Source organism: Lontra canadensis, unplaced genomic scaffold, assembly GCF_010015895.1.
Source record: "Lontra canadensis isolate GAN:19392208 unplaced genomic scaffold, GSC_riverotter_1.0 scaffold67, whole genome shotgun sequence".
NCBI classification, from domain to species: domain Eukaryota; kingdom Metazoa; phylum Chordata; class Mammalia; order Carnivora; family Mustelidae; genus Lontra; species Lontra canadensis.
In genome coordinates, this window is record NW_022631061.1 from 1100558 (window position 1) to 1123676 (window position 23119).

The 23119-nt window shown below is 40.4% G+C and overlaps 1 long non-coding RNA gene across 1 annotated transcript; it reads left to right on the top strand.

The window, feature by feature from the left end:
- The first annotated feature begins 5945 nt into the window (after positions 1–5945).
- LOC116880659 lies at positions 5946–22686 on the top strand. The gene is made up of 3 exons (XR_004385244.1): positions 5946–6034; positions 12287–12359; positions 22655–22686. It is a non-coding gene; the product is annotated as an uncharacterized LOC116880659 (long non-coding RNA).
- The last annotated feature ends 433 nt before the right edge of the window (positions 22687–23119 follow it).

Sequence of the window (23119 nt, forward strand, 5' to 3'; positions counted from 1 at the left end):
GTTAAGTAAACACTGTCTTGTCATAGGGGTTGGGGGGGGGGGGTAGCGCGGGGGAAGCTGTTCAACACTCAGATCTGCTGGCCAGGCAATCTGGAGGACCCAGACTCTGCGGCCCAGCCACACGGAGGAAACCAAAATACTGAGGAGAATGCATAAAAGAACGAACAGACTAGACATGCAAATAAACAGATATAGTACCACAGCAGCTCTGTAAAACCCTCAGAAATCACTGTTCTAGCGGTCAGTTGGCAACACAATGGAGGGAAGAAAACACGGCCTCGGGTCAGACATGCCGAGTCAAACCCCAGTTCTGACATGCAGTAGCTGGGCCTCAATGTCCTAATCTGTACACCAGGCCAATGTGTGTGTGTGTGTGTGTGTTGTGTGTGTAGGGGGGTTCCTTAGAATTAATGTGTGAAAAACCAAGTGCCTGGTACATATTAAATGTTCAACCAATGGCTATTGTTATGACAATTATTATTATTGAAAGCCAAGTGAGTGAGTTTTGCCCCCTGCCTCTTCTCATTCTGCACCAGATCCTAGACAAGTCCTTTGTAATCTCCCTTCTCTGTCTTCTGTCTTCTCCCTTCCCTTCTCTTCCTCTCTCTTCCCTTCTCTTCCTCTCCCTTGCTTTTCCTTCCCTTCCCCTTTCTTTCCTTCTTCTCTCTTCCTCTCCTTTCCTTTCCCTTCTTTTCCATTCCATTCCATTCCATTCCATTCCATTCCATTCCATTCCATTCCATTCCCAGAGGGACAGCAGGCAGCTGTGGGCTCCTGGTGGCTTCTCTCCCTATTCCACTCTGCCAGATAACATGTCTGCGCTCTGCAGAGCTGGCTTCCTTGCCCCAGCTGAAGGGGGCCTCTCCCGCCCTGAACTCCCTACCACAGGTCACACACATGCTTCTCATTCCACCAGACACATTCTGCCTGGCACTGTGGTGTCCCAGCACCTGCCATAGACTCCATCCATACTGGACCAGGTGCCCTGAGTGCAGAGACCAGGCCATTTTGACTGGTTTCCATTTAACACCTACAGATTGCCCTCCATCCACAAATGTTCTTTATATATGGAGTATAACAAAGAAAAACCCCACAATCAACACATACTGATTATGTTAACAAATGAATCTAAGTACTTTTTGCCCTACATGGTTTCAAGAGATGTGTGAATAAAGTTTATCTAAGTCAATTTCCCACGGACAGAGTCCCCAAATAGCATGTAGTCCACATGTAAGGACCCATGCCAGTCTTCCAAGGAGGCCACCAAAACCATATATTGTGGTCTTCAGTTTTCTGGAATTTACAAGATAAAACGGGACCTGATGCCACATTCTAGGGCTATTATGATTCAAATCACAATACTACAAACTTGAGGAGATCATAAAATGCATCATAACAAAGATGACTTCCAATGAGAGAGTCTGGCTGCATAGGGTTTAGAGATCTCTTGGTTTGTTGAATAGATGTTGTTATAATCTAATTTCACTGGTGGCATTACCAGCAAACTTTATAAATACCAAGAATGTTATTGGCTGGGGAGAAAGTTGGAATTGTTGGAAATGCTGTGGGGTGGAAAACACACTCGAGATTAGGGAAGAATGTGTGAAAGAAATGAAGAAAGGCGAGTCAAAATTGGGAACTCCACTCCAACTGGAGTGGAGCTCTGTCCTGTTCCTGAGGCCCTTCTTCCTCTTGGCTTCATTCTTTACCCTGGCTTTGACAGACCCTAATGATGAGAGGGTGGTATGAGACATCTAGGACATCGAACAGGCTGGTTGGGGAAATATTTGTGGGTTTCCCCCTTGTGAGACTATTCTCATTCTAAAGAACTTGGAAAGGTAGGATTTGCCAGTCTAAAGAAGGATTAACATCAGAAAAGGGTTTTTCCTTTCCTGCCCATTTCTACTAACCTCAATCTCTACTGAGATTCCTCCAAATCTCAACTAATGATCAGCACACAGTAGTTTCTCAATAAAATACCTTTGAACTGATTAAAGACATGTATGATTGCTTATGGCCACATTAAACTGTGTTTCCTACGATGGAGAGTAAGATTAGTTTTACTTTCAAGATGGTTACCTGATGTGATGTGAGGACCAGCTCTCTAGGATCTGAATAGTTTCACGATGAAGAGATTCCAGTGTGTCATTGTGTATCTCTTCCAGCCATCCTGCTTGCTACCTGTCTGCTAAAACAGAAAGATGTGCAGACAAAACTTTGCTCTTTTACCTTAAGAAAAAAAAAAAAGGCCTTCATGCCGCAGGACACAAGTGACAGACCATAAAAGAGCAGATACCAGTGAACCGCAGGACACAGATGGAAACGTATTTATTTATGCCTAATAAACAAGGGATGATTAACCCAGGTCTATAGGAAATAGTGAGTAAGAGGTCGGAATGGGACGCGGGCAGTGAAGAATATCTGCTTTTTAAATAACTCTTGTGGTTTAGGAAAGGTAGGCTGTAATTACAAAGTTTGGCTTTCTGAAGGTCTGTTAAAGCTTTGTAGACACACATGCAAATCCTGTAACAAGCCTGCAATATTTGGATGCGCTAGTATGTTAACGGAGTAGTGTGGGTGGGGGATTTATGTAGGAATATTTGGCACATTGAACTTCCGCCTCTGTCAAAACACATATTCTGATTTAAATGTTCATATCGAGTATTTTTGTCCCACTATGTTTATGAAGCTCTTTGATAATTCTTGTCACATGCTTCATGAAGGGAACTGTATTTAGCATGAGACACTGTGCTTTTCATACAGCTGGAAAACGCTATGGTTCCTCACTACCCTAGACTCCATGTTGCTGATACCATAAGGTTTTCTAGCCATGGAAAGGCCCCCTCGGGGCACCAGGGGATTTCGTGGGATGTCAGCAAGGGCCTCAGGGAGCAGGAGAAAACTGGACTGTGACCCAGTGGGATCATTGCTCCTGGGGCCTTAGCTGTTTATTTTCACATTCCTCCTGCCCACCACCTTATAACTCATCATCTTCCTTCTTCTCTGACACTTTTGACACAAAGCAGAGCCAACAGAAATGAATAGAAAGTTACCGATGAAACAGGCTGAGGGAAGGTTTGGGAAATAAGCCCTCTGTTAGGCAGAGAGGCCAGAGGAGCAGCAGCCATATTGAAGTCCCAACGTGGGACAGCTGAGCGATATTTAATAACAGTCCCGAGGGCTGATGATAGGACTCCGGGAGCATTTTCCACTGGTAAGGGACAAGAAGGGTAGGTTTACATTCCAAGTGGAGTTAGAGTCGACCAAGGAAAGGTTCGCCCATCTTCCAGAAGTGTCTGGCAAAAGATGAGTCATGGGTTCTAGCTGTCATGCCGCACTGAAAAACAGCCTCACCTCTTTGAGGATATCCACTCATGTATTTACTCAAAAGCATTTTATCAAAAATGATCACTTGGACATGGAAGGTAATATGATGCACTCCCCTTCTTCCTTGCACACACACACACACACACACACACACACACACACACACACAATATTTCTCACTGAGAATCTCTCTTCATAGGTCTAGCCATGATTGCATACTGGCCTTCTGAAAAGGCAGAGGAAGACTGCTTTTTGAAAGAAAGTATGTAAAATCGTTTTTAAAAAGATTTCTAATACCTATCATTTCATCATTATAACTTCATTCCTTTAGATCTCTCAAGTTCCTATTTAAAATCTAAACAAAATTGGATCAGAAGTGAAGGGTACCCCATAGGCCCATCAGTAAGTAAAGAGTAACTTGTTGTTCTAGAGGTTATCTTGGGATTCTTTAGCTCTGAATTATTTGAACATCTCATACACCCTGCCCTGAACGTGTACTATCCAGGGCCCCAGGCCTGCTGTTGCTGGGACTTAGATTTCCTTGTGCTGCACTTTCACTCCTGGCAGGCTTAGGTTCCAGGACATGAGCCTGGCTAGAGACTTATAGGACCTCAGGTCCAAAACCAAAATAAAAAGCAAACAACATATTGGGAAAATATTTGCAATTCGTGACAAAGGTCAATCACCTTACTATAAAAAGAGCTCTTGAAAAATCAATAAAAGATGAATACTACAATAGAAAATCAGCAACAAAACCAAACAGACCCAATGAAAATATAAAGAGAACGTTCATAAGGGAAGGAATACAACATGATGGAAAAGCAAAGAAAAACAGTTCATACTTACAAGCAGATAAAGGAACACAAAATAAAGCAAAGAGATAGTTACTCACTTATCACATTAGCCAAAAAAAATTTGTTTTGCTCTATGAGTGATAAAATTCAGTCTTGGTAGGGTTCAGGAAAATGTACTTCTTTTACATTGTTGGTAGGAGTGTGAATTGGCACAGCCCTTCCGGAGGGAAATTTGGCATATTTGTCAGGACCCAGCATTCCTTAGTACATGCACCACAGGAAATTAGCTAAATAGAATATGGTTCACCCACATGTCACCATTAAAAAAGTTGTAGGAGAAACATCAGGGTCACAGATGAAAGAGTAGATTATAAAATAACATTCAATACAAACTTAATTTTTTATTAAAATATACATAGGCATGAAGAACCAGATTCTTTGTGATATAATTATTGAGCACATAAACCTACTTATAAAATTTACATAAAATTATCATTCTAATAAAATGCAAATATTATGTAAATCATAATTATTTTACAGTTATATAAAATTATTAAGTTTGAAATTTATTTTGCTTCCAGGAACATGGAGGATGTGGAGAAGAGTGATCCCTGGTATACTGTCTGTAGGACTGTAAATTGGTGCAGCCACAGTGGAAAACAGTATGGTGGTCCCTCAAAAAATTAAAATTAAAAATATCATATGACCCAGGAATTCCACTACCGGCTATTTACTCAAAGGAAATGAAAACACTAATATAAAAAGACATACATACCCCTATATTTATTGCAGCATTATTTACAATAGCCAAGATACGGAAGCAATCCAAATGTCCCTCCATAGATGAACGGATAAAGAAGAGGTGTTGTGTACATAAAATTATGTATGTTACTCAGCCATATAAAGAGAGGAGATCCTGTCATTGGTGACAGCATGGATAAACCTAGATGGTAATGATAAGTGAAATAAGGCAGACAGATAAACACAAATACCCTATGACTTTACTTATATGTGGAATCTAAAAAATAAAACAAATGAATAAATAAATGAACAAAAAGAGAAACAGACTCATAAATACAGAGAACAAACTGATAGCTGACAGAGGGAAGAGGGTGGAGGGATGGGCAAAATGGCTGAAGGGAAGTGGGAGGTACAATTCATTCCAGTTATGGAATGAGTAAGTCATGGGGATGAAAGGCACAGCACAGGGAATACAGTCAATGGTGTTGGGAGAGCACTGTGTGGTGACAGATGGGAGCTCTGCTCGGGAGGAGCCCGACATAACACACAGAATTGTCCAATCACTCTGTTGTGTACCTGAATCTAATATAATGTTGTATGTAAAAACTAGAGATATATTTGAAAAACCATATTCTTTGTGATATAAAATTATTGTTTCCAATTTATTTTGCTTCCATGAATATAGCTCCTTAAAAATCTAACAAAAAGAATCTCCTTAGCAGTAAATAGTTTCTACAAATATTTATTAAACTCTTCTTACGAGCCAGGCACCATTTTAGGTGAGAGAGACAGAGATATTTAAAACAAAATTCTATTCTTTATGTCCCTTTTGGTAGGGTACATAGACAATAAGCAAAACATACTTAAGAGCGATAATTTCATAAAGAAAATAAAATCGGTTACTGTAATAGAGACTGTCAACAGTTCAGGGAACAATATTAGCTATGATAACCAATCTGAATTATATTTCAGCTGGGACCAGTGTGGGTGAAGCAAAGCATTACAGGCAGGAGAGAGGACAATTACAAAGGCCCTGAAGTGGGAACAGCACTGGAATGCTTTAGGAACAGACTTCAATTTGAAAAGAATCTGCATGAAAGAGAGCAAGAGGATGTTAAGAAATGAGGTCAGAGAATTAGGCAGGGATGAAATCATATGGACTCTAATGCCAGGTAAGGAGCTTGAGTTTTATTCCATGGCAATGGGAAGTCATGGGAAGAGTTCAGTTTATTGACAATTTGACAAGTTGTATCTTTTAAAGGATAAAAAATTAGATGTAAGTGTTTGGTAATATGCAGTTAATAAATTAACTTCATAGACAAGATTTTATTCAATGAAACAATTCTGTGGGGTAGGTGTTATTTATTCTCATCATACACCTGCTACAGAGGCTCAGAGTAGTTGAACAACTTGGCCATGGTCATACAGCTAGTAGGTGGCATGATCGGGAAGAGAAGCAGGGGCGCCTGAGTTCTGGGTAATTTGCCAGGAAGCAAGCTAAATAACAGTCTACAACACTAAATGTCAGGCCGCTGGTATGATAGTTAAAATTCATACAGTGCCATTACCACATGAGCACACTGAATGAACAAGTGAACTCGTCTGTCACCACCTCCCCCTAGTATAGGCTTCTCAGGAAGTAACTAAGGCAGGAACTCAGCCTATGTCATCCCATGTTATGGCACTAGGACTGGAAAATCTGAGACTTTGGTTGCAACATTTGGCACCTTGACTTCAGATCATCTTCAAGCCTTTAGAATGGGCTAAGTGTGCTGGGTGCATTCTGTCTCTTGAAGCAGCCTCCTAGCCCTGCCTCCCTGGGCAGAGTGCTGTAGGAGGACTGAGTCCTTCTTCCCAAGCTGAGGGACTGGTTGGAGCCTGCTCAAAGTGAGAATGGGTAGAAACATTTGTTATGGACCTCACCCTGCTCTTCCACCATTCTGTCCGTTGAGAGGAGGAACAGATTGGGCAAAGTCCTCACAGCTGAGCCTCTGTGCAACTGTTGCTGAAGCCACCCTGCTTCTCTCCACTCCCTAATGGTGTCACAACAGCCACTGTCTACTGTTTCTCTCCACGTGGGGCATTGGAATCTTACTCCTCTCCCTGTCCATCCTCAGCTCACCCTGGCTCATCCCTCAGGCAGCTGCAGGCTGTGGAAATATCCCACCCACTCAGTGGTCTCTCTTTTATCCCTGGATTCCCAAAATGCTGCTTTTGGTTAGCTGCACTTTCCCTCTTCTGGGACTTGCCAGTTTGTGCTTGCAACTATTGTCCGAATAGTTTTCTGTAGAGACCTTCCCTCATAGCTCTCTGGGATCTGAGTTCAGCCTTCTTAAGCAAGCATGTAGCTGATAGGAGATATCTAGAGTAGTCAAATTCATAGGGACAGAAGGTAGAATGGTGGCTTCCAGGGGCCGAGAGGAGGGGGGAATGGAGAGTTGTTGTTTACTAGGGACAGAGTTTCAGTTTTGCAAGATGAAATAATTCTGGAAATCTGTTGCACAACAGTGGGCATACAATTAATACCACTGAATTGTATGCTTCAAAATGACTAAGAAGCTGTGCATTTTTTTTTAACCACAATTAAAAAAAATAAGCAGACAAGCTGTGAGCCTGGTGTGCCCCTAGTTTGCTATCCTCTTCTAGCTCCAAGCTGTCTACTCAAACATGGTCCTCTGCTTTCTTGTTTGGAGGTCTGGCCTTTGGTAATGAGACTCCTTGACCTCTCGTTTGGTGGCATAGCTGGAACCCACTACTCTGCAATCTGCATGAGGACACAGTCCATCTCCTCAGTCCACTCCATTGATGCCTCCATCCCCATCAATCCCCAGCCACACTCCTTGTCAAAGTCACAATGATTTTCACTATGCCAAATCCAAGGGTCACTTTGTGGTCCTTTTCTCTCTTAACCTTTCTCTTTAACACAACTGACCTCTTGAAATACACTCTCCTCTTAGTTTCAAAACTACTTTAGTATCTTGGTTTCCTCCTAATTTGCTAAACATTTTAGAGTCCTTTGCTGGCTCCGCCTCTTCTCAATGGTTTAATGTCAGCATATCCAAGGCTCTAGCATTGACTTCCTCTTCCCTTTCAGCATTTTTTTTCTAGATCATCTCATTCATCTTTAGATTTACTTATAAGTCTCTGTGGATAACCCCCAAATTTGTGCATTCAGCCTGGATTTTCTCCCTAAGCTCAAAACTTAGGCCTCCAGCTGCCTCCTTGACCACTCCACTTGGAGTCTGTACATTTATTGAGAATTTTCAATTCATTGGAGGGTATAAACACGAGATCATTTTATGTTTTCCCATGGCTGCCCAATTATGCTGTTCTTCAAGAATCTTGGGATGGTTCGGCCCAACTGTGCAATGTTGAGATTAATAAAGCTGTCTCATGCTAGATTTTAAAATCTCAGTACTGCCCATCTTAAATACTATCTCAATGGTCAATTCAGGTCTGGGGCAGAAAATGTGGAAGATAGGCCTCAAAAATCTTAGGACACCAGAAATCAAGGAATCAATTGAAGAATTCTGGGGCCCTGCCAAAATAATTTGGGAGTCAACTTGAAGAGTCTAAAGGTGGAAACATTTGATCAATCATAAAAAAAATAATAACTGCAGTGGATTAAACACACAAAAATTATTGAGTCTGTTCATAATGAAACTTAAAAAAACTCAACTCATTTGTCTCATTTTGAGGATGCTAGGGAACTAAGACATCATTTTGATAACTTGTAATTAGAGAGAAAGTATGTATTTTCGTGTTTAAAATGAGGCTCGGGGTAATAAAGTAGTTGATGAGGAGAAACTTCTTTTTTTTTTAAGATTTTATTTATTTATTTGACAGAGAGATCACAAGGAGGCAGAGAGGCAGGCAGAGAGCAGGCTCCCTGCTGAGCAGAGAGCCCGATGTGGGGCTCGATCCTAGGACCCTGAGACCATGACCTGAGCTGAAGGCAGAGGCTTTAACCCACTGAGCCACCCAGGCACCCCGAGAAACTTCTTTTCATAGAAACATTCCAGCTGATAAATGAAGAAGAACAGAAATAGAATATTGGAACTTCTGATGAAATAGTTATTTTGGCTATGATCATCAATGATGACTAAAAGAAAGAAGAAAATGGGGAAAAGCTGTGCAATGGATTTGGCAAGGATTTCTTGGATAAGACAAAATGCACAGGCAACGAAGGTAAAAATAAATTGGACTACATCAAAATCAAAAACCTCTGTGCATCAAAGGACACAATAAACAGAGTGAAAGGACAACTTAGGGAATGGGGGGGAATATTTATAAATCATATCTCTGACCAGACTTGAATAGACGTTGAAAGATGATATACAGATGGCCAACAAACACTTGCAAAGATGCTCAACATCACTAAATTAGGGAAATGCAAATCAAAACAACAATGAGATATCAGTACACACCCATTACATTAGAATGACTACAGCCCAAAGTAATAATAATAAAAACAAGGAGGAGGAAGAGGAGAAAAATGAGGAGGAGGAGAATGAAAGAAAAGAGAAAAAAAAACAAAACAAAACAGAAAATGGCAAGTGTTGGCAAGGATATGGAGACGTTGGAACCCTTCTGCCCTGTTGGTGGGAATGTAAAATAGGGCAGCCACTATGGATAATAGTATGGCAGTTCCCAAAATAAAATTAAAAATTGAATACCCATATGATCCAACAATTCCTCCTTTGGGCATATACCGAAAAGAATTGAAAGCAAGGTCACAAAGTGATATTTGTATACATATGTTCATAGCAGCACTTTTCCCAGTAGCCAAAAGGTAGGAGCAATTTGAATGTCCATTGACAGGTGAATGGATAAACAAAATGTGTATAATGGAATATTATTCAATCTAAAACAAGGAAGGAAATTTGCATACATGCTACAACATGGATGAAACTTGAAGACATGATGCTAATTGAAATAAAACAGTCACAAAAAGATAAATATGGTATGATTCCATTTATATAGAGTGGTCAGATTTATAGAGAGAATTATTGAGAGCTGGAGGGAAGGGAGAAGTGGGGAGCTGGTGTTTAATGGGCATAGACTTCCAGTTTTGTAAAATGAAGAACTTCAAATATTGGCTACACAGCAATGTGAATGTGCCTAACCCTACTAAACTGTACACTTAAAAATGGCCAAGATGGGAAATTATATATACATATATATATGTTTTCCCACAATTAAAAAAGAGAGAGGCCAGGACAATTGGCTATTACAGTCTTCCTGGGGAGGAATAGAGCATCACCTACAAAACAGTCTTGCCAAAAAAAAGTCACAACAATTTAAACTTGATTAAGCCACTGGATCTAACTACCAATTTACAGAAAATGCAGGGACAGAGGAACTTGTTCAACATCACATGGAAGCAATCAGCAAAATCCAAACTGTGGGAAACTACAGGAAAACAACAGAGTTTCTTCAATAAATAAGTTGCAAGAGAAAAAAGTAGTAGTAGGAGGAAACCATAGAGTAAAAATCTTAAAAGAAATAAAAACCAATTGCAGTGTATGGAATTATTTGGGTTCTGATTCAAACAAGCCATTAAAAAGTATGACACACTCAGGGAACATGTGATAACATTCAGGAATCTAATGGTTGTTTTTAAGTTCTTATCTTCTAGAGACTTATACTAAAATATTTGTGGGTGGAATAGTATAATATCTAGGACTTGCTTCATATATAATTGGGGCTGAGGAAGTTGGAGGACATAAATGAAATGTGCTTGGCTGAGTTCCTAATTACTGATGCTGATTGGTGAAGCTACTGCATTATTCTCCCTATCTTTACATTGGCTATTTTGCACAATTAAATGTTTTCTTCACAAAATATTAACTTTATATTCCATCCAAGCCTTTCTCTTCTTCCCCAGCAGTTCAGCATAAGGGAAGGGAGGGTGGTCTGTAAACACTTTCACTCACCCTCATCCAGTGACTTGGCCTATTCAGTGGGCAGGCAGGAGGGGGAGCAGCTCCTTGCTGGGCTGTCCCGAGTGAAAGGCAAAAAACCTTTTTCTCTGAATTGCCATTGCCTGTTCACACAGTCTGACTTTCGTACGGTAGGAACTGCATGCTGGATCTCTGCTGGAACACATCTGTGGGTTCCCTGGATGAGTCTTCAGATGGCCTTCTCTGCTGTGTAGTTCCTTGGTATGGAGGTCTGGCTCAAGTTCAAGTTTGAGCTCTTTCTACCCACAGTCCCAACACAGCTTCTAGGGTTGCCCTTGCCTGGAGGACACATCTCTGGGTGGGGTACCTGAAGATAGCTAAGCCCAGCCATTTTCTGAACTGTATCCAAAACCCACAGGAGATCCATATGTCCTTTCCATGTCAAAGGAGGGGACCCTGGCTGCCCAAGTGGTCCGCCTTCTCTTGTCCTTTCTTCCACTCCTTTTTCCACGTCCGGGTGGCATCAGATAAAGTGTAGGCAACTTTAGACAAAAGACAGAACTGGGATTAGGGTTGGATTGGGCCCATTCACTCTTTATAATTGATTATTTTGGGGGTCTTTCTCTTTCATTTATTGAATGAAACTTCAAGTAAAATATGGCCAGATTAAGCCTACCATTAAGTTCTACCAGCCCAAGTTTTCCAAATAGGGAAGAGTCTGGATTTCATGTGATGTAGAGAATTGGCAATTAGCATAAGCTCATTGATTTTTTTTAAATGACCCTGTGTCTTAGGTGAGAGTCTCTATTAATTAATTGAATATCTCAACTTCTTTTGGGTTTATTTCACAGATAGAAAGAACTATAATCACGCCTATGAACAGAAAGTTAATGTTAGACCATCAGGGCAATAAGTACAATATTGAATAAACTTTTCACTAAGGAAACATACTCCTTGGCACAAAACAAATGTATGATATGGAAGAGTCAAGAAACACATATACTATAGCCCAACAAAGAAGATAATGGCAGATCCCACTGATTTGCATAAGTCCAATGCTAAGTATTTTATATATGCTACTTCATATAATCCCCACATGATCCCATTATTATCTCCATTGAGAGATGAGGCAGCCAAAGCTCAGAAATTTCTTTAATGAATCATGGAGCCAAGATTCAACTCCAGCTCCATTTGACTCTAAAAGTTGAGTCCTTAACCTCCATGTACTACCTGTAATAAAACACTAAAAATATTTATCTGGTTAGGAGATTAGATAGATAGATATGATATGATATAGATAGCTATAGATTATACATATTTTATATTCAAGGTAAAATTCATTGACCTGCTAAGAGGATTTGTGAAAAACTTAATCGATATAGTTATTAAATCCTTACATATTTAATGCTGCTTCTAAATGATCATGGAAGTTACTTTCCAAAAAAATGTTAGTTGCAGCTGCACTGAAAGAGCATTTAGGAAATGTGACAATGTTGTTTACAGCAGTATACTATTTTGTAGAACTCCTGGAGATCCAGTGGGATCTGCCTTTGTGGAACCTGAAGCAAAGGAACAAGTAGCAAAACCTATTGAGGTAAGCCCAATTTCTAAAAAGAAAAAAAATTAGCAAATATTAAAAACTGTAAGAAACATTTTGGCAACCATGTCAGTTACGTTATCCACCATAAGAGGCACCACGAAAACCTGATATAGTCCCTGAGACGGTAAAAATCAACTGTTTCCTGCCTGAAGAGTAGCTGGTGAGTTATTTATTTAATATTTAAGCAGATGGAGCTGCAGTGAAAGGAAACTCGTGACAGCACTGTTACAGGAGAAAAGAAAAAGAGGAAGAAGAAAGCCTGAGCGAGGAGGAATATGAATGAATGAAGCATACGCTGGGGCCAAAGTGTTGAATATGGAAACAAGCTGCCAGAGCACCTATAGGACACAAAGTCCAGGACCATGTCTAAGGACTCCGAAGTAGAGATAGCTGAACCCCAAAATGCATCATCAGAGCAAAAACACAAATGGGAAAGAGTTGAAGTAGCTAGCTTCCCTGAAGTCAGAATGGAAAAGGAGGAAGAGAAATAGCTTTGAAAATGCAGAATTCCTAGCTCCCAGATTAAAAGTCAAGAAAAGGGCCCAGAAAAACAATATTCAAAAAGAAGCTTCGGAAGTATCCAAAGAAAACAAAGGTAGGACTACTCTAAGGTTAGGATTGGATAAACAAGGTTACATTCCATTCATTACATAACCACAAATGTCTTAAGTGGATTTTTAATTTTTCAAGATTTAGAAGTTTTTACTAAAGAGGAAACAGGATGCTGGATATAAAACATGGAAACCTCTGAAAAGCAAAAAGGAAGCATAAAAAAATAAACAGAAAAGAAACAAAATAAGAGAAGAGGTTATACAATTAAGAGTACTATCAAAGTAAGTCTGTGGTATAAATTCTATTGTTAGCAATTGACGTACACTCCAAGATTAGGCTATTTTTTGTTTTTGTTTTTGTTTAAATTGCAGTTAGTTAACATATAGTGTAATATCAGCTTCAAGTGTACAATATAATGATTCAGCACTTCCATATAACACCTGGTACTCATCACAAGTGCCCTCCTTAATTCCCATCACCTATTTCATCCATTCCCCCCCTACCACCTCCTCTCTGGTAACCATCAGTTTGTTCTCTATAGTTAAGAGTCTATTTATTGGTTTGCCTCTCTCTTTTCTTTTTTCCCCCTTTGTTAATTTGTTTTGTTTCTTAAATTTCACATATGGATGAAATCATATGGTATTTGTCTTTCTCTGACTTATTTTGCTTAGCATAATACTCTCAAGTCCGTCCATATTGTTGTAAATGGCATGCTTTCATTCTTTTTGATGGCTGAGTAATATTCCTTTGTCTATATACACCACACCTCCTTTCTTTCCTTCTCAAATCTAGAGTTAGGATTAGGGGCAGGGTGAGGGTATGTGCTTGATATTCTGCAGTTCACAGACCTCTCCGAGAATAAAACCCCAAACTTCTGCTAGGGTGAGAATAGACACAGCAACCATCTACTATACTGAGGCAAGAAGGGTATTTGGAACCCTAAATACTGTTTAAATAGATAATCAATTGTTCCTTCTGCTTTTATTCCTACCTCCACAACCATTTTCAGAAATATTACCAATTATTAAATGTTTGGGGTCTTCTCCACAATAACTAGGCTGCTTCTCAACTTGTCATGTGTTCAGGAACTCAGTTTTTCAGGTTGAGGGTTAGGATGTGGGTATATGATGTTAGGCTGTGTTTTAATAGCTATGACCATTAGCTTTGAAAGCCTGAATTTTTAATATATGGGCAGATTTTATCATTCTGAAGGCCATTTGCATTTATATGCATTTCCCGACATTATAAAAGAAGGCAGAAAGAAGTGGAAGGAAAAGCAACACAACACTGTATTGCCTAAATCTTGAATGACTCAATGCTATTTACTGAGAGCACATAATGTACCAAGCAGTAAAGCAGGATTTAGGGGAGTTCCCAAGGGAATCTCCACAAACCATTTTTGTTTCTAGGATTTGTTTGAAGAAAATTTAGAAGTCCCCATGGACATTCTGTTTAGCTAAATTCCTTAGCTCACTATACTCCAAAATGTTTAAAAAATATATCTTTTTGCATAAAAATCAAAGTAAAGATTTGTTAGTTTCATTTGTTACAGGGAACTATACATTTCATGGTGCCGGATACATTTGGCTCAAGATATAAAATTTGGTTATTCATTTTTTATTTCTTATTTTAATATGTTTATATAGGGGCCGCTGGGTGGCTCAAGTCATATAAGTGTCTGCCTCTGGCTCAGGGGATGATCCCAGCATCCTGGGATTGAGCCCTGCATCAGACTCTCTGCTCAGTGGAGAGCCTGCTTCTCCCTCTCCCTCTCCCTCTCCCCCTCCCCTAACCGCTTGTGCTTGCACGCGCACTCTTTCTCTCTCTCTCTTGCCCACCCACCTTCAATCTATCTCAAATAAATAAATCAAATCTTTAAAAAAAGAAAAATACATTTTTATATAAAAGGCAAATTACATTTCACCTCTGGGGAAAACATTTAGATTTAGTATCTAAGACAAATATATTTTATTTCTCTATGTAACCAAAATATGACACAGATTAATTCAGGTCTTTGATCTCTTTTCTAAATGAAGCTAGTAGGCAATTGTATTAGTTACCTACTGTTACATTACACATTATCTCAAAGCTCAGAGGCTTAAAACAATAATAAGTATTTACTATCTCAGACTTGCTATGGGTCAGGAATTTGGGAATGGCTTCAGGGGTGGCTCTGGTTCAGGGTCTCTCATCGGGTTGCAGTCAAGAAGTTGGTTGTGGCTATAGTTGCATCTGAAGACTTGAGTGAGGCTGGAGGGTCTGCTTCTAAGGTGACTCACTCATGGGACTGATAAGTCAATATTGGCTATTGGTAGGAGGACTCCATGCCTCATCGTGTGTGTCTCTTTATATAGCTGATCAAGTGTCCTCAAACATGGTGGCTGACTTTCCCAAAGCAAGTGGCCCAAGTAAGCAGGGCAAAAGCTGTAATGTCCTTTATGACCTTGCCTCTGAAGTCATACCCTGTCATTTTCACAGTAACCTATTGGTTACACAGGTCACCCTATTCAACATGGGAGGGTAGTACCTAGGGATGTAAAAACCAGGTAGGAAGCATCATTGGAGACCATCTTCCAGACTGGCTACAACAGAAAACAAGGCACTCTAAGAACCAATATTTCCAAAATAAAAAGTTGCACATGTGGGGAGCATGAAACACAAATAGCATATATTCTATAAAGTATGGTATGGTAGATTGTTACAGAAATAGCCTGAAGAATCATACCTTCCTAAATCTATGCCATTGCATAGTTCCCTTTCACACTGACACTAAGGTTGGCCATACAACTTGCTTGGGCCAAAGGGATGTTGGCAATGTGATGCAAGTAATGATATGAAAGCAAAAATACATTGGGGCTTGACCTTTTATACCCCTGGAAATTCTTCCTTCACTAAGTATAGAAGTATAGGAGGTGAAATTGATTATATGTCAAAATGATAATATTTGAAATATAGCAGGTTAATAAAGTATATTATTATTATTTTTTAAAGATTTTATTTATTTATTTGAGAGAGAGCATGAGCAAAGGGGAGGGGCAGAGGGAGAAGGAGAAGCAGACTCCCCATTGAACAAGGAGTCTGAGGCAAGGCTCAGTCCCAGGACCCTGAGATCATGCCCTGAGCCAAAGGCAAACGCTTAACCAACTGTGCCACTCAGGTGCCCCTAAATAAAGTATATTATTAAATTTAGTTTCACCTGTTTATTTTTAACAATGTTAAAAATGTTTTTAAAATATGGCTCCTAAAAAACTTAAAATTACATACATGGTTTATATTTATGGCTCACATGGTATGTTTATTGGACTGTGTCCTTCCTGGTGACTGGGAGAAATTTCAACCACTGCCATCATTCTGTGTCAAGTTCTGTCCCCACAAATCAAGAGAAACAGAAGCTCCAGACCTCAAGGCTACTTTCTAAATTTCAGCTCCACCATCTCCATCCCCCCCCTCCCCACACACATATACGTATTATACAGTCCTGTCCCTGGCCGCATCCTGCTGGCCTGTCAAAACATGCTCTCAAGAAATAGTCGAAATTCAATCACACTGCTTGTAAAATTCAATGGTGGCTTAAATGTTTCATATAATTTTCATTTAAAAATAAAAAATAGATGTATAAAAATGTGAAGATCCAATGGTAAAATCGTCAGGAATAGGTCAAGAGAGTTGTTTTGTTTTCTCCTCCCTGTCCTAGCCTTCACCTCTCCACTCTCCAAGTAGTGGTTGAGAGGGAAACAGGCCTAGAGGAAAAGGCAAGATAGATGAGAGACACAGTCTCATCTGGAATAAACTACACTCCACCTACAAGCCCAGATGGTGCTCTCATAATAGTTGCTCATAATTAGGGGGTAAGAAAGACTTTCACTGTGGCTTTAACGGAATCTTTCCTAAAACCCTTTCCACTCAACTGGATACTAACTGGCCCACTGTTATAGACAGCAAAAAACTTTACAAGCCCAGAAATGCGCAGAGAAAGGGACCCTTTAAAGGGTTTTTAGTCTATACATAGTAGCCTATTATCTTTCCCCAGAGCAATCTATTCTTACCATCATGCAGGAAAGAATTGGGTCGAAAACTTATTCTTATGATCCATATGGCTTTTCTCTATGAAAATATTACTTAGAACCATCATACTTCATTGTATTTTTTCTTTCTTGTACCTACATGAAACTACTCATCCATCATTAGTACAATATATATACTGAATAAATTTTGTAGACTAGATGGATTTTCACTGCTATCCTCCATCCCTTGTGATCAATGTATGCACTGAGAAAACTCTGAGTCTCCATATTTTAAAAAAGTATGGTGAATAGTACTACCTCCCATATATGCTTAGGGAAACCACAGGAACAGAGAAATTTGTATAGACATAAATTTGCATATTGGTTCCAGAATTTATGGATTGAATTTATGGTTTGATTTCAGGTACATTCTTTAACCTCTTTGAGCTTTGAGTGGCACTCATTTGAGTGACAATGATGATACTTTCCTCATTGGGTTCAGGTGAGAATCCATAAGGTGCTGTGTTTAAAGCACCAAACACAGGGTAGAGCACATGAAAAAGGGTCTTAATGAATGTTGGTCTCATTCAGCTTTGCTTTCCTTTCCGCTAGTTAACATGCATGCTATGGGAACAAACAGTATCACTTCAGTTCTGTATCTCTAGTGACCACAGACAAAAACCTGAATCAAATCTCTCTGGTCTGAAAACAGAATATTTTATTTTATTTTATTTTATTTTATTTTATTTTATTTTATTTTATTTTATTTTATTTTATTTTATTTTATTTTATTTTATGAGCATGAACAGGGGGAGGGGTAGAGGGAGAAGGAGAGAGAGAATCTCAAGTAGGCTCCAAGCTAGGCACAGAGCCCAATGTAGGGCTTGATCTCATGACCCTGAGATGATGACCTGAACTGAAATCAGGAGTGGGATGCTTAACCGACTGAGACACCCAGGCACCCAGAAAGCAGAACATTCTCATTAGCAGCTGTAACCAAGGATGAAAAGCTCCTTTCTTCTAGAAGTTCAATGTAAGGTGGAACTCACTGATTCAGACTAACAGCTATGACTGGGCAAACCAGCCCCAGACAAATAACAAATGTGTTAGTTAGTGAAATGAAATGAATATAGGAATGGTGCAAGAGTTTTTGGTGTGGTTGTGTGGATGACAAGTTCAGACAAGATGGATTTTAGTGGGGAGTGGAAAAGGGTAGGAAGTCACCATCTTGGTCCAGCTTATTGGGAAAGGCTTTGTGAGAAAAGTCTGATTTTAGGATTATTTGAATATCAGAAGAAGGAGGTTTTTGAGCTAGCCATGAAGGGGTGTTTCAGGTATAGGATGTGGCCTAAGAGAGAGTTCCAAGGACAGACAGAGAGGGTCTCACTACAGAGGAGAGGAGATACCCAACTACAGCCAACATTATTCAGAATAGGTAAGGAAGGACTAAATCACTGGTCTATAATGAAAGACAGGTGGGATCTTTGGGTGAGGCTTCTGGAAAGTTGGCAGCAAAAGTGAGTCTTTCAGAAATGCACAAAAATATTTCCATGGGCATTGGCTCAATTAGAGTGAAGTGCAGGAACTTGGAGCCATTCCAAAGAGGGCAGGGGTTGAAGCCCTCATGAGGAAAAGCCAAAGAGATTGGGAACTAGTTAATTTGAACAGCAGATGGTTTAAGAGAGACTTAAATTTCCTTCATTTTTTTTAAGACTCCTGAACAAAAACTTCTCTAAAGAAGATATTCAAATGGCCAATAAGCAATGAAAATATGTTCAAAATCATTAGTCAAGGAAATGCAAATCAAAACCACAGTGAGATACCATTTCACATCCACTAGGATGACTAAAATAAAAAAGACAGAGATGGGTGCCTGGGTGACTCAGTGGGTTAAGCATCTACCTTTGGCTCAAGTCATGATCCCCTGGTCCTGGAATTGAGCCCCATGATTGAGCTCCCTGCTATGCAGGGAGCCTGCTTCTCCTTCTTCCCCTCCAGCCCCCTGTGCTCTCTCTCTCACAAACAAACAAATAAAATCTTTTTAAAAAGACAATAGTGTGTTATCAAGGATATGGAGAGTAGAACGTCCTCCATGGATGGTGTGAATATAATCTGGGGCAGCCACTTTGGAAACAGTTCGACAGTCCCTCAAATGGTTAAACATGGAGTCTCCACGTGACTCAGAAATTCCACTGCTCGGTATGTGTATACGCACGAGAATTGAAAACATATAAGGGGTACCTGGATGGTTCAGCCAGTTGACTAGGCGACTCTTGGTTTCAGATCAGGTCATGATCTCGGGATCATGATCTCAGGGTCCTGTGACTGGGCCCTATGTCGGGCTTTGTGCTTGGGAGGGAGTCTCCCTCTATGCCTCCACCTGCTCTCACTCTCTCTCAAATAAATAAATCTTAAAAAAAAAAAAAAAAAGGAGCACACAAGAGAATTGAAAACATATATCCACAGAAAATCTTACACATGAATGCACATAGCAGCCTTATTCACAGTAGCCAGAAAGTGAAAACAACCCAAATATCCTTCTGCTGATGGGAGGGTATATTTATGTAGTATGTCCCCACAATAGCATATTACTCAGGAATGAAGGACTCACACATGGCACAGCATGGCTAAACCTTGAAAACATTATGCTTTGTGGACGAAGCCAGTCAAGAAAGACCACCTTGTATATGGTGCCATTTATATGAAATGACCATATAAACAAATCTATAGAGAAAGAACAGAAATTGGTGGTTGCCTAGGGTTTGGAGGGGAAAGAGGAGACTGGGCAAAGTAAGGACTGACTCCTAATGGGCACAGGATCTCTTTGGGAGTGGTGAATGTGTTCTAAAATTGATGTGCTCAACTCTGTGAATATACTAAAAATCATTGAACTGCACAGATAAGTGGTATATGACTTATATTCTATCATATAATTATATATTTTCAACCACAAAATCAGGTTTTAGCCCAGTACAGAACAACCAGCCTATAAGGAAGAGACCTAGTATTATGGTCCAGCCAACATTGCTCAGAATCTCTGTCTTATTTTCAGAGTTCACCAAGTTGGGCTGCACATAGCACCCCAAAGTCTATGGAAACTTAAGCAAGTCTGTTCCTAAGAAATTTCAGAAGGTCCCTTATGGTGGTATGCTAGTAAATGTTTAATAACCAACTCTCTGTTGGGAAAACATATATACTATTTCTAGCACTGCCAATTTCCCTGGTGTAGAAATTCCCACCATGGACAATTTTAAGCTGCCAACATGGTATCACTGAATGGATACGAGATATAAAATGGAGACGAGAAAGGTGGTAATATACCATCATATAGTATTTCTACCATTCCAATACAATAGATGTAAATAACCTTAAAAGCATAAGCAATAGCAAGATATAGTAAAATAATTAGGAAGCGAAGAGTTTCAGTCATTCAATACCTTCTATAAACAAATAGTTTATTAAATGGTAAGCTTATATAATTAATTTTAATAATGGATGATGACTTGGCAAAATTTCCGAAAATACAACAACTGGCTCTCAAGAACTGATCCAGTTGGCTCCAGCAACCACTGGTTCCTTCAAGTGTCTCAGTCTGTGGCTGGTCAGAAGAAGAGAGAGACAGGTGGGCAAAGTTTCCCCTCTCACCACTCCTACCCCTGCCTGCCCCCACTGTTAACAAAGCAGGATGCCCTGCCTCACTAACCCAGGATCAGGCAGCTCCTGGAAAAGTGTAAATCAATTGGGAGTTTTCTTTTTCTTCGTATTTAAATAAGATTTCCAGCTTTGACCATATTCAGCTACACCCCCACCTAATATCCTGCCCATGCTCCCAGAAATAAGGGAACTAGAAGGAGGCAGGTAGGGACAGCAGTAGGTGAAATGCCTTTGCCACACTCTTTGGAAAGGTAATGTTCAGGTCTTTTCTGTTCACAATGAGTCAATTTCAAAGTCAGAAGAAATTTGACCTGAGTCAACCACCCTCCACCCTAGAGTCCAGTGAAACCCATCAGAATGGAATTTACATGGAAAATGCTACAGGCATTTTCAGGCTGACAGCTCAAGGTAATGTGTTTAGAACAGAATCCAGGCTTGTTTTGCTGGTCTCTTTTCTTTGTTTGTCAAAACGAATAGAACCTTTTAAGATAGAATGTGGGCTGCCCAGGGCCTCCTAGAAAGGCAAGGGTAAGGGTGCTCTTCCTCCGTCTTCCCCTAGTGGGCTGGGATTCCTCCCCCACCCCTGAAGGACTCGTCAGCACCTCCTCTGTGTAACCACAGCTTTTTGCTTATTTTTCCATTACGGCATGCAGCTGGCAAGTACGTGCCGAGCACCCACTATGTGCTAGACTACTAGAGCTACAGTCACGAAATGCCCAACTCAGTCTCTGTCCTCAAGGACCTTAGAAATGTGGTGGAAGAATTCATCACCTTGTTATGGCTCCTCCTGCACATGTCTGTGTCCGGGACACCAGGAGCTCATAGGGGACACCAGCACTGGTCCTCAGCCGCCATGGACACTCAATAAAACCTGTCCAACAAATGAACCAGTTCTATAGAGCCCTGACTATTCCATAGGCCCAGGCCTCTGAAAGCTTCTCATGAAAATCTACCCTAAAGAAAGCTGAAACTCTTCCGTCTCTCAGAATTGGGACACAAATTCCCAACTGCCATCTTCCCCCTGACTTAACTAATGTGTCCTTCAGCCATGAATTGCCTTCGTAGTCACAGTTGAATGAATGAATACATGAATCAGTAATTTGCAAGCAGCTTCAATTTCTGGGTCAGAAATACCCTGAAGAGAAAGCAGAAGGATTGTGCAAAAGATGTTTTAAGATTCCTGGAAGTTGCCTGTGATGACTGCTGCAAGGGAGACTATTTTTAACCAGACATTGCATAAAAATTTAAGATTTTTTTTCTTTTTTCCTTCTCCTTCTTCTTCCTTTTTTTTTTTTTTTTTACAAAATAGAACGAAGACAAAGGGGAACCAAGGAACAGATGGGAATTTTCCAAAGGCTTTCAGCTATGCCTCTGCATCATCTGCATTGCTGTAAATAATACGGCACACAAAGACAAACACACGGCAAGGGATGCATAAACATTCTGTGCCTAAACACGGGCTCACAGATGTGCACAGCCATGGATGCCCAGGAGGACAACTGATTTCTTCTGGTTTTAACAAATGAGATCTTGAAAAAAGAAAAGTATCTCTTAAGTCACGCCAAATAATGATTCTATAGGCATCATTCGTATAAACTGACCAGGATTTTGTTAATTACATATATCCTCCTGTGGTATCTCCTTGATGACTGATTTTCCACAAATCGAAGTGCCCCCCCACCCCAATTTTGGAACATAGCTTATCTGATGCAGTGAATGCCTCCTTTCATTGTAGAGAAATAAGATGGAGAAGTCAACTGTTTATATCCTTTTCCCAAATAGCTCTACACCCAATACAAAAATCAATCAGAAAACTGAGATACGAATCGATCCATATAACTTCATGCCCAATTCCATGAACTACTATCCACCACAGACAGTCGATAGTGGTAAGAATTGCCTCACCTTTAAGAAGTGTCACCTTTGTGCTCAAAGATATGGCCTTAGATTCTGTACTTCTGCTCGGAGGGACCTCACAGATCTCTCTCATTTCATAGGTAAGAAACTGAGGCCTGCCAAGGTTGTGACATTAATGTGAGTCCAGCAACACCTTTCATTAAAGCCTGTTTGCCTTTCCAGGTCTCCTCTCCATCTGTCTTCCTGTTTGTTGTGAGAGGCTGACCAAATATGAGTTGCATCTCAAGATGTGGTCCCCAGACCAGCAACATCAGCATCACCTGGGAACTTGTTAAACAAGCAAATTCTCTGCCCCGCCCCCCCCAGACCTACTGAATCAGAAACTTGGAGGAGGGGCTCCAGCATACTGTGTTTGACCGAGACTTCCAGGTGAGGCTGATGTTCATTCAAGGAGACACGGGATAACATGGGCTGGTTCCTTAAACATCTGGCTTCCAGCTGGGCCTTGGCCAGTGGGAATCCTGGCAGGAGATCCCAGAAAGAATAAGGAGAGAGTGAAGGCATTTCCTCACCCTCCCTCCGCCCAGGTCACCTTCCTGTGGGGTTGTCTACCACTGCAAGTGTCCCTGCATCAAAGGTCACTGTAACTCTCAGGAGAGCCTCTGAGCCACAGGACTCATTCCTTTT